The sequence below is a fragment of the Tupaia chinensis genome, unplaced genomic scaffold, assembly GCF_000334495.1.
Source record: "Tupaia chinensis unplaced genomic scaffold, TupChi_1.0 Scaffold000478_3, whole genome shotgun sequence".
In the NCBI taxonomy this organism is placed as follows: Eukaryota; Metazoa; Chordata; class Mammalia; order Scandentia; family Tupaiidae; genus Tupaia; species Tupaia belangeri.
The window spans coordinates 936814-951634 of record NW_006159990.1 but is presented as its reverse complement, the minus strand read 5'-3'; the positions used below and the strand labels follow the sequence as shown (position 1 = coordinate 951634).

At 41.7% G+C, this 14821-nt stretch overlaps 1 protein-coding gene across 2 annotated transcripts in view; it reads left to right on the top strand.

The window, feature by feature from the left end:
- Nucleotides 1-13781: 13781 nt before the first annotated feature.
- KLHL32 (kelch like family member 32) overlaps nt 13782-14821 on the top strand; it is a 244098-nt gene continuing 243058 nt past the window's right edge. For both annotated transcript variants that reach the window (XM_006156098.2, XM_027774801.1), the window contains exon 1: nt 13782-14151. The gene's annotated coding sequence lies outside the window, so the exon portion shown is untranslated. The remainder of the gene's footprint in view (nt 14152-14821) is intronic.

Below are 14821 nucleotides of genomic sequence, written 5' to 3'. Positions count from 1 at the left end.
AGGAAAAAGGATTGTGGTGTGATCAGGTGCCACTGAGGAGTACTTTCTCTCTCTAATCGCTCTCTCAGGGAGTGCATGTGCCCTTTGACATAGCCACACCCCCCCACAAAAAAAACCCCATAAAAAAAAAAAAAAAAAAAAAAAAGAAAGAGAAAGAAAGAAAGATAGAAAGATAGAAAGAAGAGAGAGAGAGAGAGAGGGATTTGGTTCAATGTTTCTGGCTTTTAAGATAGAGGGAGGGCCCATGAGCAAAATCATGTGGACAACTTACAGGGGTTGGCACAGGTGTGAAAATGGATTTTCTCTGGCGCCTCCACAAAGGAACTTGGCTCTGCCAACATCTTGATATTGGCTCAATGAGACCCATACTGGACTTCTAACCTACTTTAATATGATAAAGTTGTATTGTTTAAAGGCTTTACAGGGTGGGGCCATAGCATAGTGGCTGCAGGGGGAGGCAGATCCCACATGTTCAACTGAGGGTTTAAATCCTGACTCTGGAAGCAACCCAGCATGTACACGTGTGCACATGCCAGGATCCTGATAGGATAGAGAAATGGAGAAAGAAGGATTGTAGCATGACTGGGCTCTGTTGTGGGGAGTGCTCTCTCTTTCTCTCTCTCTCTCTCTCTCTGGCATATGACATGCCTTCTGGCAAAATAAAGAAAAAAACTATATTTGTGTTAATTTGTTATGTCAACATAGGAAATTAATGTAAAATGGTATCATTGTTAACCACTATTAAAGACTTTCTGAACTTGTTGAGTACCATTTAACTTTGACTCCTTATCTAGTGGCCTCCAACTCGTTGGCTCTGCAGCCTTAACTGTGGTTCTCCCTTTGGGTCTTTGGTCTTAGAAGTTGCACTTGGTGTTGCTGGCATTTGAAACCTGGCTTTCCCAAATAAACTATGCTTTGTCTACATCTCCGTACCACTGCCTTTTCAGCAGGTACTCTGCCAGGTCATCCTACAGCACATCCCTCATGAGAAAGAAAGGGATTTAACTGATCACAACTTCAACACAGAGCCTCTTCTCATTTCCACAGCCCTCATTGTGTGCTGTGTCCCTAGCACTTACATACTAGAGAATTACCATAGCCCTTTCTCCAAATCAACTCTCCTAAGTAGAAAGGATGAATGTCACCCATGCCACCTGACTAATGTATAAACACTTTAAGTTGGTATTTTCAGCTGCTCGTAATTTTCCCTACCTTCCTTTATGAAGATATTTCTCAATATTCCACTACTGACGCTTATAAGTCAATCACAATGATACCTCAAATAGTTTAGCATCTCCCTGCTTTTTAACTCATATCCATTTATCCATGTATTCATTCATCATTCATCAAATATTACTGAGTGGTTACTGTCTTTTAATACCTTTAATACCTATGCTGGGCATGGTAAAAAGTACCAAAATAAAAAAAAAAAAAAAGATAAGATCCCTCCTCGAATGGCAAGATAATGGCTACACTAATGAAGAACACAACCTAATGGAGAAACTGAAATATGTAGGCAAAAGTTTAGTAAAATTTGCCAGTGGAGGTACTCTGGGAGCTCAGTCGAAGGGGTGCCTGGCTTGTCTTCATCATGAGTTACTCCCCAGCTCAGAAGCAGCTGTAATTTAAAGGAAAGAGCACTGAATTTGAGATATTGAAACTTGATTTCAGCCTTCATGGTGCAGTTAATTTCCTGGTGACTTAAGGGAGTTGCTGAGACTTTATTCATGAAAGAAAAAAATGGGATGGGATGAGTAATAATCATGAAACTGTGAGTAATAAGAGTGAAAATTAATACTCTGTAATCTGAAGGGTACTATGAATATGAGATGACAAGTTTACTTATGAAGGGGATCAGAACATACCACCACAAAATAGGCCACTTTGGTGTAAGAATCATTTTGAATGGAATTAAAAGCAGCAAACTCAGAAAGAGCCTTTGCCTTCCACCATCAACCTAAAAGCGGATGTAAATTTCCCTTCGTGAAGGTGTACCACCACCACTACCCCCCCACCTGGAAGAGAACAACACTTACTGTTAGAGATAGTAAGTACTGAGATGAGTCTGCACAAATATACCTTTTTAAAATAACTCTTATTCCCATTAGAGTCCCCTAATTTTTTTTTTCACAATTTTCTGCCTCTTGAAACTCAAACCTCTTTTCTTGTGTTTGACACTTCTCTAGAACTTAATTTCCCTTTAAAAAAAAAAAAAAAAGGTATATAAGCCCCTGGATATAATTGCTTCAGTGATTCTTCACTCCTTTTCTATGAAGGCTTCTGTGCAGGTAAACATTAACATCAAATAAAATTTGTTAACATCAAATAAAATTTTTGCCTTTTCTCTTATTAATGTGTCTTTTGTTAGTTTAATTCATAAGCCCAAGTGAGAAAACACAGGAGGGCAGAAGAAAAGGTGTTTTCCTTTTTTCCACTTATTCAAATAAAACCTGTCATTTATGGTCCAGGTTATATGCCATATATTTTATTCTTTCCTTTCAATTTCTATAGCGCTGTTTTTTAGTGTTCATCACAAGGGACTTTTTTTTTTCATTTAAAAATACTATATGATGAAATAAGATCAACCAACAGAAAAAATATGTAAAACATAAATGTACAACGTGAATTTATTACTACAAAATGAACACTGAATCCTTTCTAGAGTCAAAAATATAACCAGAATCTCAGAACACTGTATATAACTTAAATAAGCATTTTTCATGTGCTGCTTCATACTGTCTTGTTAAGCTGGATCCCCAAAACTGATATATTAGTCAATTTTTGTTGAATTGAAAATGATAAAACCCAAATTAACTAAGGTTAAAGAGAAAATGAAAAATTAGGCCAGCCTCATGGCCTAGTAATTAAGGGAGCCAGATGCCACATAACCAGCGATGTGGTTTGAATTCTGACCCTGACGGCTTTGAAAACATGCTGGGCATGTGTACACGTGTGCCCCCCAATCCTGACAGGCTGGAGAAACGGAGAAGGGACTGCAGTGTAAGCCAAGCCCCACTGGGGATGTTCCCTCTTCCCTTCTTTCTGGTAAATTAAAATAAAGGAAAGGAGAGAGGAAGGAAGGAAGGAAGAAGAGAGAAAAGAAATAGAAGCAGACTTATTACACACAAAACCATGAGCTGGGAAGTATGCGGATGTGCTGGATTTAGGATAATCTAGGAGGCAAGCGCCCTCACTTTCTCTCTCTTCTTTTTCTTTGCTTCCTCTTTGTTTCTCTCCATGATAACCTTATTGTCCCCAAACCGTTTCTCCTGGAGCCTTATACTCTGCAGCCTTCAGACAATAAAATGGATTCTTTATCTGGAGTTTAAAAGAGAAACATCCTAGGGAAGACATATTGTCTGGCTGACCTGAGTTACAAGTCTACCCCTGAGGTCACAGTAGCTGGATCTGCTACCAGAAGGAAATAGGTGCTGGTAAAAGAAAATGATAGCCATGGCAGAGGCAACGACCCAAATGGTCATCACGTTCTTCGTAGAGGAGCCGATCCTGTTGTTTACATTGTATGGGTGCCAGCAAGCATTGCGACTGGGTTTCCACTGGTATTCAGGCGTGCCTGGGTTCTTCAGCAATACTGCTGGCTGTGGTCCTCTGTGAGCCAGGGGTCATTCCTATGATGTGTTTAAGAGACTCCTGAGAGAAAACCGTCATTTTAATGGAAGTTAGAAATGAGTAGTATGTTTAGTTTAAAAACACCAGGAGACTAGTGGTTTTTAAGAACAGAACATCTTCTGTTGCTCAGCTTGTCCCCTGGGCCAGCTGTCTGAGACTCATGGCTCTATCTTAGAGGATTTCTCAGCCTTTAGCACCACTGACAGCAGGGGTCGGATAATTCAATGTTGTCAGAGGCTGTCTGTGCCTTGCGGGCTCATCCTACACAGCTTTCCTGAATTACCCACCAGGTGCCTGTAGCACTCTCCCTCTCTACTTACACAAAACTCCAGATAGTATGTCCCCTAGGGGATGAGACCACCTTTCATTGTGGACTACTGGCCAAGAGGAAAGGAACTATAAAGAGGGTGGCAGGCAGGAGGAAGGAGTGAGTAAAAAGGGCAAGAACCTACTATCTTCAAGGCATCTGTGGAGGCTCACTGAAAAATATCTGCAGCAAAAAGGAATTTTTTGTGTGCTACCAAGGATGTGTTTGGTGAGTCAACAGAGCTCATTCATAAAAAACCTTCAAGACAACCTAACATAACATTGGGGGGCCTGGGGAGGGGTGCACTATTGGTTTCTGCTTAGTGGAAGCTGGAGAAATAGGTGTGTGTTACTTTTGACAGTTAAGACCTCTTTCTACCTTCAAACTTATGTGGCCTGGGAAACAATGAATAAGCAGATTATTTTAATGAATGAAGTTAAATTTTTTTCTTAATGGCATGCTTAAATTTATACATTACAACTGTGGGATAAGAGTTTTAAAAGTGTCAGGTACATTAATCTACATTATACTACTGTAAAATAGTGCTGAACTTTCTGTAAAAATTGATCCCACACAGATAGTTCTAAGATTAGAAACTAAAATTCTGATGTATCATCGAGTGTTCAATTTAAATTTTATGCTATGTGGCCTAAATATGAGAGAATTTTCAAAACAGGGCTCATGAGATGCCTGTAAAAAGGGAGTTACCCATCATCTTTTAAGAGAATTTGTATCATTTAATTTTTTAACAAAATAGCAATTCTGATTCTACCTGAAATGTGTTTTGAAGCAGTAATGGGGTAGGAAAAGTGACCATAAAGGAAATATTCAAAGGAAATAATAAAATTTCTCAAGTAATTCTCCCTTTGAAAGATGGAGCAAATAAGTTTCCTTTTTTTGTTTTAAGAATTATTTTAGTTAGATTTATTTTAATTTGACCAGAGAAAGACAGAGCAAGAGTGAAAGAGAGAGAGAGAGAAAGTGAGGAAGCAAGTCACCAGGTCCAGGACTTGAACAGTGGTTGGCCATGTGGGAGTCTGGCACCCTTAACCATCACACCACCTGCCAGCCCTGCAAATGAGTTTTTTCACCTGTGCAGCATCCCTTATTCCTTACTGAGGTAAGAGAACATCATTTCCTTCTGAGAACTACTCTTGTCCTCTTTCATGTGGCCCTTCTTCCCACTACCCTTACACCCCTCTCAGCAAAGTGATGGTTCATGACTGGGACTGAGTCAATTAGATGCTCCTATGAATTTGGATCTTGGATAGAGTAAAGTTGTTTGGGTTCCTGGTTCTACCAAAAGTTTGGGTATTGTGATGGTTAGTTTTGGATAATAACCTGACTGTATTAAGGAAACTTGGTTAAGCACTATTTTAGGTGTGTCCATGGCGGGGGGTGGGGGGTGGTGTTTCTAGAGAAAGTCTGAGTAAGCCAAAAGTGGAAGATCTGCCTTTGATGTGGGTGGGCATAATCCTATCAAAAAGGGCCTCCAAGAGAATAAATGCAGAAGATAAATGGCTTTGTTCGGAGAGAGCAAGACTGACTTTTTCTGTTGCCTTGGACAGAAGAATTCAAGGCTCCTCTGCCCTCAGACTCAGGATGACGCATTATTTTAGGTGTGTCCAGCGCGGGGGGTGGGGGGTGGTGTTTCTAGAGAAAGTCTGAGTAAGCCAAAAGTGGAAGATCTGCCTTTGATGTGGGTGGGCATAATCCTATCAAAAAGGGCCTCCAAGAGAATAAATGCAGAAGATAAATGGCTTTGTTCGGAGAGAGCAAGACTGACTTTTTCTGTTGCCTTGGACAGAAGAATTCAAGGCTCCTCTGCCCTCAGACTCAGGATGTACACCAGTGCCCCACCTACCAACCAAGTTCTCGGATTTTAGCTTGGTCTGTGACTAGCATCCTCACCTTCCCTCCCTGAGATCTACGAACTTGGACTGAGCCATGCTACAAAATCCCAGAATCTCCAGTCTGCAGATGGCTGCTTGTGGGATTTCTCAGCTACTATAAGCACATGAGCTAATCCCCCCAGTATATCCCTTCCTACAAGTCATCCTGTTGGTTCTGTCTCTCTAGAGGATCTGACTGATACCTGTATTCAGGTTTTTCCTCCAACTCCTTCAATTCTATGAGCCGCTAGGATCCTTTAATAAAATAAAATATCTTCTTAAGTTATCAGGAATCAGTTTCTGCTGCCTAAAAGAGAAGCCAAAGAACTGTAACATAGGAGAGTCTGATAAAAACATACATACATACACACATATTGTTGAGTGGCATGGTGATTAAGGTACTGGACTCCCATATGGCAGACTGTGGTTCAAGTTCTGGATCTGATGGCTTAACAACCACACCAGACATGTGTGTGTGCATGCTCAAAGGAGGAAAATGGAGAAGGGATTGCAGTGTGGCCACCTCCCTGGGAGTGGGGTGATTTATCTATTTTTTCTTTCACTGTCTCTCTTCAGCAAGTGCATGTGATCTATGGTAAAAGCCTAATAAATAAATAAATTAATTAATTAATTAAAAGTACTATTGACTCTATAACTATGGTTAAAGAGAAAGAGGGAGGGTCAGGAAAGAGTGTGGAATTATAAATGAAAGGCAGATACATTGGGTCTCTATTGACCAAGTCTTGGGAGTACGAGATCCATTTACACATATTTTATTTGTTAGCTTTTTACTCCTCAAGGCCCTGCAGTCAGCCAGGACACAGGGGTACCTACACAAGCACCTGGCATACTCAAGTAAACCTGGGACATAAACTGAAGCCCTCCCATCTGATCTTCAGTATTTCCATCAGTGTCCCATACAGCCTGGGCCACCATGGCTGGGCCAGTGCTCTATCTTTGACATTGGTGTGTAAGAGCTACTAATCTACTGCATTTTTTTAAACATCAACTTAGTGTCCTCATAATTTGACTTGTCCTCAAACACTGAACCTTTTCTGTCTCTCTTTCTTTCTCTCTCCCATTTGTGCTCTCAGTTATTATTAAGCAATCATGACTAAGCATCTTATCACGTAGTCTTTGGTTGATGTAACCCTAGGATAAATTCTTAGAAGTGAATTTGCGGGACCAAAATGTATGTGCATTAAAAAAACAAACAAACAAACAAACAAATAAAACCCATAATTATTGACAAATTTTCTTCCAAAATGTTTGCATTGCCATGCATTCTTATAAGTTCTTGTGTACCGATATGCTATGTACTATGATCTTTCCATCTTTTCCAATCTGACATATGAGAAAATATAATTTATTGGATCATTAGAAAAGACAAGACTCATTTTTTTTGCACAGAAAAGTACATCATAACTTTTCCAACAACCCAATATTTTAAAATTTGCCTTACCCTAATGATGACCAAAAGTCATCTACCTATTTATTACCGAATTAATATATTATGTGTAGGGATTATTTTCTATTCAGTACAGTAAATTTTATTAGACTTCCATTATGAGTCTAGTTCATTAGACTGAATAAGACTGAAAATAGCAAAAGATTGGGACCACAGAACATGGCAGAGAATGTAAACATCAAACTTTTCATTTATTTCTTCCATGAGAGATGCAGACAAGGGAGAGGGGAGGGGGGAGATCGCTAACAGGGTCTTCACTCAGCTAGCTGGTCCACCCCCAGCTTACCCAGCCCTGATCACAGGTATGTGCACACACACTTAGTGTACAAGTCCCTGAGATATGAATCCTTGATCCTCCAACATAGATATAGCATTGTAGAATGTTGTGTTACTGCTGAGGCATTGGGTGACCTCATCAAACACTTTTTAAAAAGCAGTATATTTAGGGGCTAGCGGGTGGCATAGTGGTTAAGACACTGGACTCTCACACGGCCTACTGAGTTTGAGTCTCAGATTTGGCAGGTTGAAAATCACACCAGGTGTGTGTGTGTGTGTGTGTGTGTGTGTGTGCCCAAAATCCTGAGAAGAGAGGAGAAGGGATTGTGTCATAGCCATCACCCCTGGGGGGTGGGGAGGTGGTGATTTCTCACTTTCCCTTTCTCTGTGTCTCTCTGGCAAGTGCTTGTTCACTATGGCAAAAACCTAAAATTAAAAAAATAAATAAATAAAATAATTTAAAAAGTATTTATTTCTTGAGAGAGAGAGAGAGAAAGTCTGTCAATAGGGTTTTGTCATGCCACAAACCTCCCCCAGCCTTCTAGCCAGCCTGATCTAAAGCACATCTATGAAAGTGCTCAGCCTGCAGGACCAGCAGTTAGCATAATGGTTATGTCACTGAACTCTCATGTAGTCGACCGTGGTTTGAGTACCGGACCCGGTGGCTTAAACTCACACCGGGTGCGTGTCCATGCGTGCCCAAGATCCTGAGAGGAGAATGGAAGAGAGGGGATTGCCGTGTGGCCATCCCCCCCGGGGGGTGATTTCTCGCTTTCTGTCTCTCTGTCTTTCTCTGTCTTTCTGGTGAGTGCATGCGCCCCGTAGCAAAAACCTCTCCAAAATAAGAGAGAGTGCTCAGCCTGCTCAGATAAGCTCAGGAACTGAACTTGAGGCCTTCTATGTGATCCAGTATTGCATACATCCTCTTGCCCATGTTACAGCTGGATCAACATCAAAGGGTTTAACAGTAAAACCTTCCCATGGTACAATTAATTTTGAGCGATACTGGTTTCTGAAGAATAGGATGAAGTAGCTACAAAACGTACCCACCAACAATTGAACAAATTGAGGCATTAGCTAGAGTTATTTGTATTTTTCACTTTCACTTAAAAACTGGAGAATTGTCAGCCAAAATTCAATTTTGGTTTTGGCATAATTAATACTGATCTGTTTTCTCAGGAAGTACAGTAATTAGAAATGTGGCTTAATGCTTAATGTCACTACTGGTTTGTGACAGAAAACCATGACTCTGGCATTAATAATGACACCTACCTCCTCACTTCCTATGGGAAGAGGCAGCTGTGACAGGTGTTTACTCTGGAGTTGAATAAGGAGTTATGACATAGCTCTTTTTTATGATGGAGTTTCAGACTGAAATTTAATCTGTCTGGAGACAATTTCAACTCTGATTCTCATAGAACTGTTAAAATGTAGATTTTATAAAAGCCTATGCTAACACTAGATTCTTGCTATGCTCTTATATCTTGGTACACAGACGAGGTAATTATAGATGAATAAAAAACTGCAAAAACCACATTCCAAGATACTTGCCAAAGTTTGTTAAGAGGTAAGCTGGGGGAAAAAATGTATTCCATACTATAACTCAACAATACTTAAGAAAGTGAAAAGGTTACTTTTTTCCCCCTGAAAGATTTGTTATTGGGTATGTGCACTCGCTGAAGAGAGAGAGACAGAAAGTGAGAAATCACCCCCCGGGGAGATGGCCACACCACAGTCCCTTCTCTATTCTCCTCTTGGGATTTGGGGAACACCAGCCACATGCATCTGGTGTGAGTTTCAACCTGCCAGGTCTAGAACTTGAACCGCAGTTGACCAGGTGGGAGTTCAGTGCCTTAATCACTATGCCACCTGCTGACCCCTGAAAAGATTTCTTTAAGAGTTTTTTGTAATACATCAGGGTCTTTAACACATCAGTGTGATAGGGATCCAATTTTCAGCATTTGCTCAGCTCATTTGACCCAGTGCTCTATTTTGGTAGCAAATGTATGCTATTTTATAGTTACCGAGTGTCCTTTTATTTCCCTTTAAATCTAGTGGGGCTGTGATCAGGTCCAACCATACCCCCTTACTGAAGAACAGGTCAATATTCCAAGTTCAGACCACTGGAAGCTGGAATCTGAACTGAGAGGATAATGAGCAGTAGGTTGGGGTTTATCCATTCTAGCCACGGGAGACACCTGATCATAACATTCCTGCCCTGACGTTAACCTGTTGTCACTGCCTCCTGTGCCCTCCGGATTTGCTCTAACTCCTGCCAGCATGGAAATCTAGGTAGGTGTCTCATCAGTTCTCCACGCTCTTCAATTTTTCTAGTAAATGCCTTTTTGTGTAATTTGGGCAGAGTGGTTTTCTGTTGTTTTCAATCAAAAGACACACTTTTGCCCCCCTTCCTCAGTTCATTTTTCATAGCAACACTAGCTTCAACAAGGACAATGCCTATTTTTTGACAATTAATTTCGCTACACTGCTTACACAGCCTAGTACATTTTTTTTTATTTTTTTTTTTTTGAGAGGTTTTTTGCTATAGGGTGAGTATGCTTGCCAGAAAGACAGAAAGACAGAAAGCGAGAAATCACCTCCCAGGGGGGGATAGCCATGCCACAATTCCTTCTCCTCTATTCTCCTCTCGGGATCTTGGGCACGCATGCACATGTGCCTGGCGGGAGTTGAACCCACCGAGTCCGACACTCGAACCGCAGTCAACTATGTGGGAGTTCAGCGACATAGCCATTACACCAACTGGAGTCCCCACTGCCTAGCACATTCTAAAACCTTAAAAAAAAAAAAAATCACTGAACAAAGGGCCAGCAGTCCAAAGAACAACTTTTAGAAAGCATTGTTTTCTGATTTTTTTTTCCTCCATAAGGAGAAAGGCTATGTATAATGGTAGTGAGAGAGAAACAGTGCCTAGTATCTATTTGTTCCTGTGGTAACAGAGTACAGTGGGAAATATGTTTGTGTTGCATTTTGGTGGTTACCCAACGGACTATCGAGTCTCTTATTTTAGAGAAATAAAAGGGTTTTATTATTTTTTTTAGAAAGATTTTTGTTGCTATAGGGTGCGTGCACTCACCAAAAACACAGAGAGAGAGAGAGAGAGAAAACGAGAAGTCACCCCCAAGAGGGATGGCCATGCCACAGTTGCTTCTCCTCCATTCTCCTCTTGGGATCTTGGGCATGCACACACACATGCCGGTGTGATTTTTAAGCCACTGGGTCCAGATCTCTAACTGTGGTTAGCTATGTGGGCGTCTAGTGACGTAACCATTACACTATCTTCTGGTCCCAATAAGAGGCTTTTAAAAAAACACTTATACTTTAAGTGAATACTAAGGAGTCATTCAGAAAAAAAATTGCCCTCTCTAACCAGACATTTTACTAGGCACTTAGCATACTTTTTTTTATTTATTCCTTCACATCTATGTGTCAGTGAGCAATATTTACTAAGCCCCTCGTTACGTGACAGATGTGCTGGACCAAGAGTTTCAGTGATGAATTAGATATACCTGGGCAAGACACTCAGCTTGGACAGTGAGAGACTCTTCCATCATCACAAAGACGGTGTTTGTGGCACAGGTTGTTTGTTTTTTTTTTTTTTTCCCTGTGTGAATGTAGTTATAGCCAACCCTCTATATCCACAGGGAATTGGTTCTAGGACTCCTTGAATACCAAAATCCAAAGATACTCAAGTCTTTTATAAAATGGCATATTTGCAGATAACCTATGCACACCTCCCATATACTTTAAACCTTTTCTAGATTACTTATAATACCTAATGCAATGCCTACACATCACTTCATTTGCATGTATTCAGTCATACTTGGCACATGGCAAATCCATGTTTTGCTTTTTGAAATTTTGTGGAATATTTTCTTTTCTTTCTTTTTAATAGATGGGGCAGATCAGAGTGGAAAGAGACATGGTTTTTATGGGGGGGTTTTTTGAAGAAATTTTTTATTTTATAATAGTTTTAGATTTACAGAAAGGTTACAAAGACCATAGGGCTCTCATATACCCTCACCTGCAGGCCCCTATTGTGACATGTACATTTGTCACAAATACTGAACCAACGTTGACACATTACTGTTTTTGTTTTTATTATCATCATAATCTTCTTTATATTACATTGGATTACATATAACTTTACAGTGTATTACATTGCTTTTTCAAAAGGGAATGCCATGCATGTCAGTCAATACAGAGACACTAATCTCCCCACTTCAACATTCAATATCTTTTCTATGTTTTCCCCAATCAGTATTATTATTATTCTAATTATTTTTTAAGATAGTCAATTGCTATTATGGGGGGGGTTAGAATTTTTTTTTTTTTTTTTTTTTTTTTTTTTTTTGAGTTGGGGTGAGACTACCTGTGTGTTATTTTGGTTAGTCCATAGTTAAAAAATGTTGAAGGTCTGGGACTGGTAGGTGGCATGGGATTAATGGTACTGGACTCCCACATGTCCAACCGCAGTTCAAGTCCCAGACCTAGTGGCTTGCTTTCTCACTCTTTCTCTCTCTCTCTGTCTCTCTCTGATCAAATTAAAATAAATGAATGAATAAATAACATTAAATAAATAATTATTTTTTTTAAAAAAGAAATCACCTCCCGGGAAGATGGCTACACTGCGACCCCTTCTCCTCCATTCTCCTCTTGGGATTTTGGGCATGCACACATATGTGCCCTGGGTGAATTCGAAACCACTAAGTCTGGGATTCAAACTGTGTTCCACTACATGGGAGGCCAGTGACATAACTATTACGCCACATGCTGGTCCTTTTTGGAATAATTTCTATCAGTGGTTAGCTGAATCTGTGGAAGCAAAGTCATGGATGTGAAGGGCTGATTGTATATTCTTTGCTCTAATCATATTGAATAAATACCTTCTAGTCGTTTCAAAAGAGATAACCCAATCAATATAGATTTAAAATATAGTCACTTTGGTGACGAACAGCTTATGTGTTTCATCACTGTTAAAGGAGTGTTTTATCTATGGACATCACTCATTGCCAATATTTTGGGTTCAAATGTGCTTTCACATTTTATCTTCTGGTTTAAAGTAATATCCAATTGAAAATGTCAAGCTGCTTATGACAATTTATTCAGAATGGCATTATGCCTAACGTCTGCATTCACTGTTGGTCATTCTTCATCTGTGTCTTGGACTGCTGTAATAGATGACTAGGAGCCCAGCATCCTAAAGCCCAAATAGCAAAACCAAGGGAATCAAGGGCTGGAAGCCAGACAGGCCCCAGGGGAAGCAAACAAACAGACCTATAAAAATCTTTTGGGTCTAAAAATGGAAAACAATTGCTGAACCATTGATTTGAGACTAATAAGAATGTTAAGGACACCTCAAACTAGGTCAGAACACTGTGTTTAAGTGTGTGGAAGAACATAAACCTGTAGACGGGTCTTAACGTTCTGTAACGTTGCGTACTGCAGTAGTTTATACCAGACACGTTTACAAAACACAATATTCTCTGGTATAATGTTACTTACTAAGCTCCTGGCGGCTTAACTCGACACTGGACTGAGGTTTTTCAGTGCAAAGGTGGATATTTACTTAAAATTATCCACTTCTTGAGTTAAGTTTCTCAGGATGTTTTTCATGGTAATGACCGCAAATGGCAAGAGGTGTGCCAGACCTTTCAGTTCAAGGGTGTCGTTCTGGGGTTACTGCTTGCATTGGTTGGAACGAATTAGGTTCAGGGCTTCTGTCCACCTCTGGAAGGTTGGTCCTGCTTCTTTTCTACAGACTTTCTAAAGAAGTCAGTTCTCAACAGTACCATAAGCTATTTTATCCTAAGGAGGGTCACAGCACGGTCAAGAAATAGACGCAAAGGAACTTCACAAGTTATTGGGGTCAGAGAAGGGGAAGCAGAGAGCCAGGGCTCCCCTGCACACCGCACAGCAAGCTGGGGTCACGGCATCGGTTCCTTGCCAGCCTGGAAAGGCGTCTGGAGACTAGCAGGCTGGGTTCCAAGGTCTCTTTCTCACAGCGGGGCGCAGCTGTGGCTTCAGACTGTGCATGTGACCCTACGGCCCGCAGCGCAGGTGCCAGTTACCGACGAGGGGGGCTGCGCGGAGGAGGGGGACTGCCAGGGAGAGCGGGAGCGCGCGCCGACTCGCCGGCAGCGGCGGCGGGGGCGGGGGTGCAGAAGGGGCGCGTGCGCGCGCCAGCGTGTGAGTCCGCCCCCGGGGCTGCCAACGTGAGTCTCCAGGCTGACGCGGCCGCCTGGGCCAGAGCTAGCCGGACGAGCCACCTGCAGTGTTGGCTGGTGCTTTTATTTGCTGGAGAGCGCTGTTCTCCCCCCGGGAGAATCGGGGGGCGCGCAGGCACGCGCGCGCACACTCACACACGCACGCACACACATCCACACAGGCTAGACGCTCGTTCTTCACTACTGCATCCCCAAACCGGCAGAGCGAAGCTACTGCAGTTTCTCTGAACCTCAGCATCGCGCGGCAAAGCAGAGCCATTGTGCGTCAGGGAGAGCCCGGTGTCTGCGCTGCCACCTCGGATCCCGAACCCAGCAGACCGTTCACTCCTTCGGGTAAGCCCGTCTCTCTGTCCTTGTAACCTGTTCGGGGTTCGTACCTACAGACCCGAGGGAGCGAGGTGGGGTAGCGGGGTAGAGGGGGGTGGAGGCTGCTGGCACGCCGGTGGGGGCGACACCCGGAGTTGAAATTTTAGGGGCGTGCTGCCGGTGCAGCCTCTACCCGCGTCTTCTAGCGGGAGCAATTACTATTCAGGTTACTTCGGCTGCCCGCCCCTGGAGTTGCTCCCCTCTGCTCCCCTTCCCCTCAGCCCAGTATGTACTGTGCTCCTTGGTTGCCAGGGAGACTTGCTTAAACATCAGCCTTGGGACACGTATTGAAAGGACTGGTTCCTTAAATGATAGCCTTACTTGTTTTGATATTTAAAGTAAAATATACTCTGAAGACCTTGTGGTAATTTTGGCATTCGTTAATCCGTATTCAGGTTACCGTTTCATTCAACTTCAAGAAAAGCCAAATTGCACTCTATGGTATGCTTTAAAAAGGATTCACCAGATGAATTTTTCACCAGGTTGTGTCTTGTGTCATAAATTACTCCCGTTTTGGTGATTTTATAATGAAAGCCGATTCTATTTAAATATTTTGTTCCCCTCCTCTTCCAGTTCTGTGTTTCAGTTCACATAGGCGTGCTTATCTTGATATTAAAAAGAGAAGATGACTTATTTG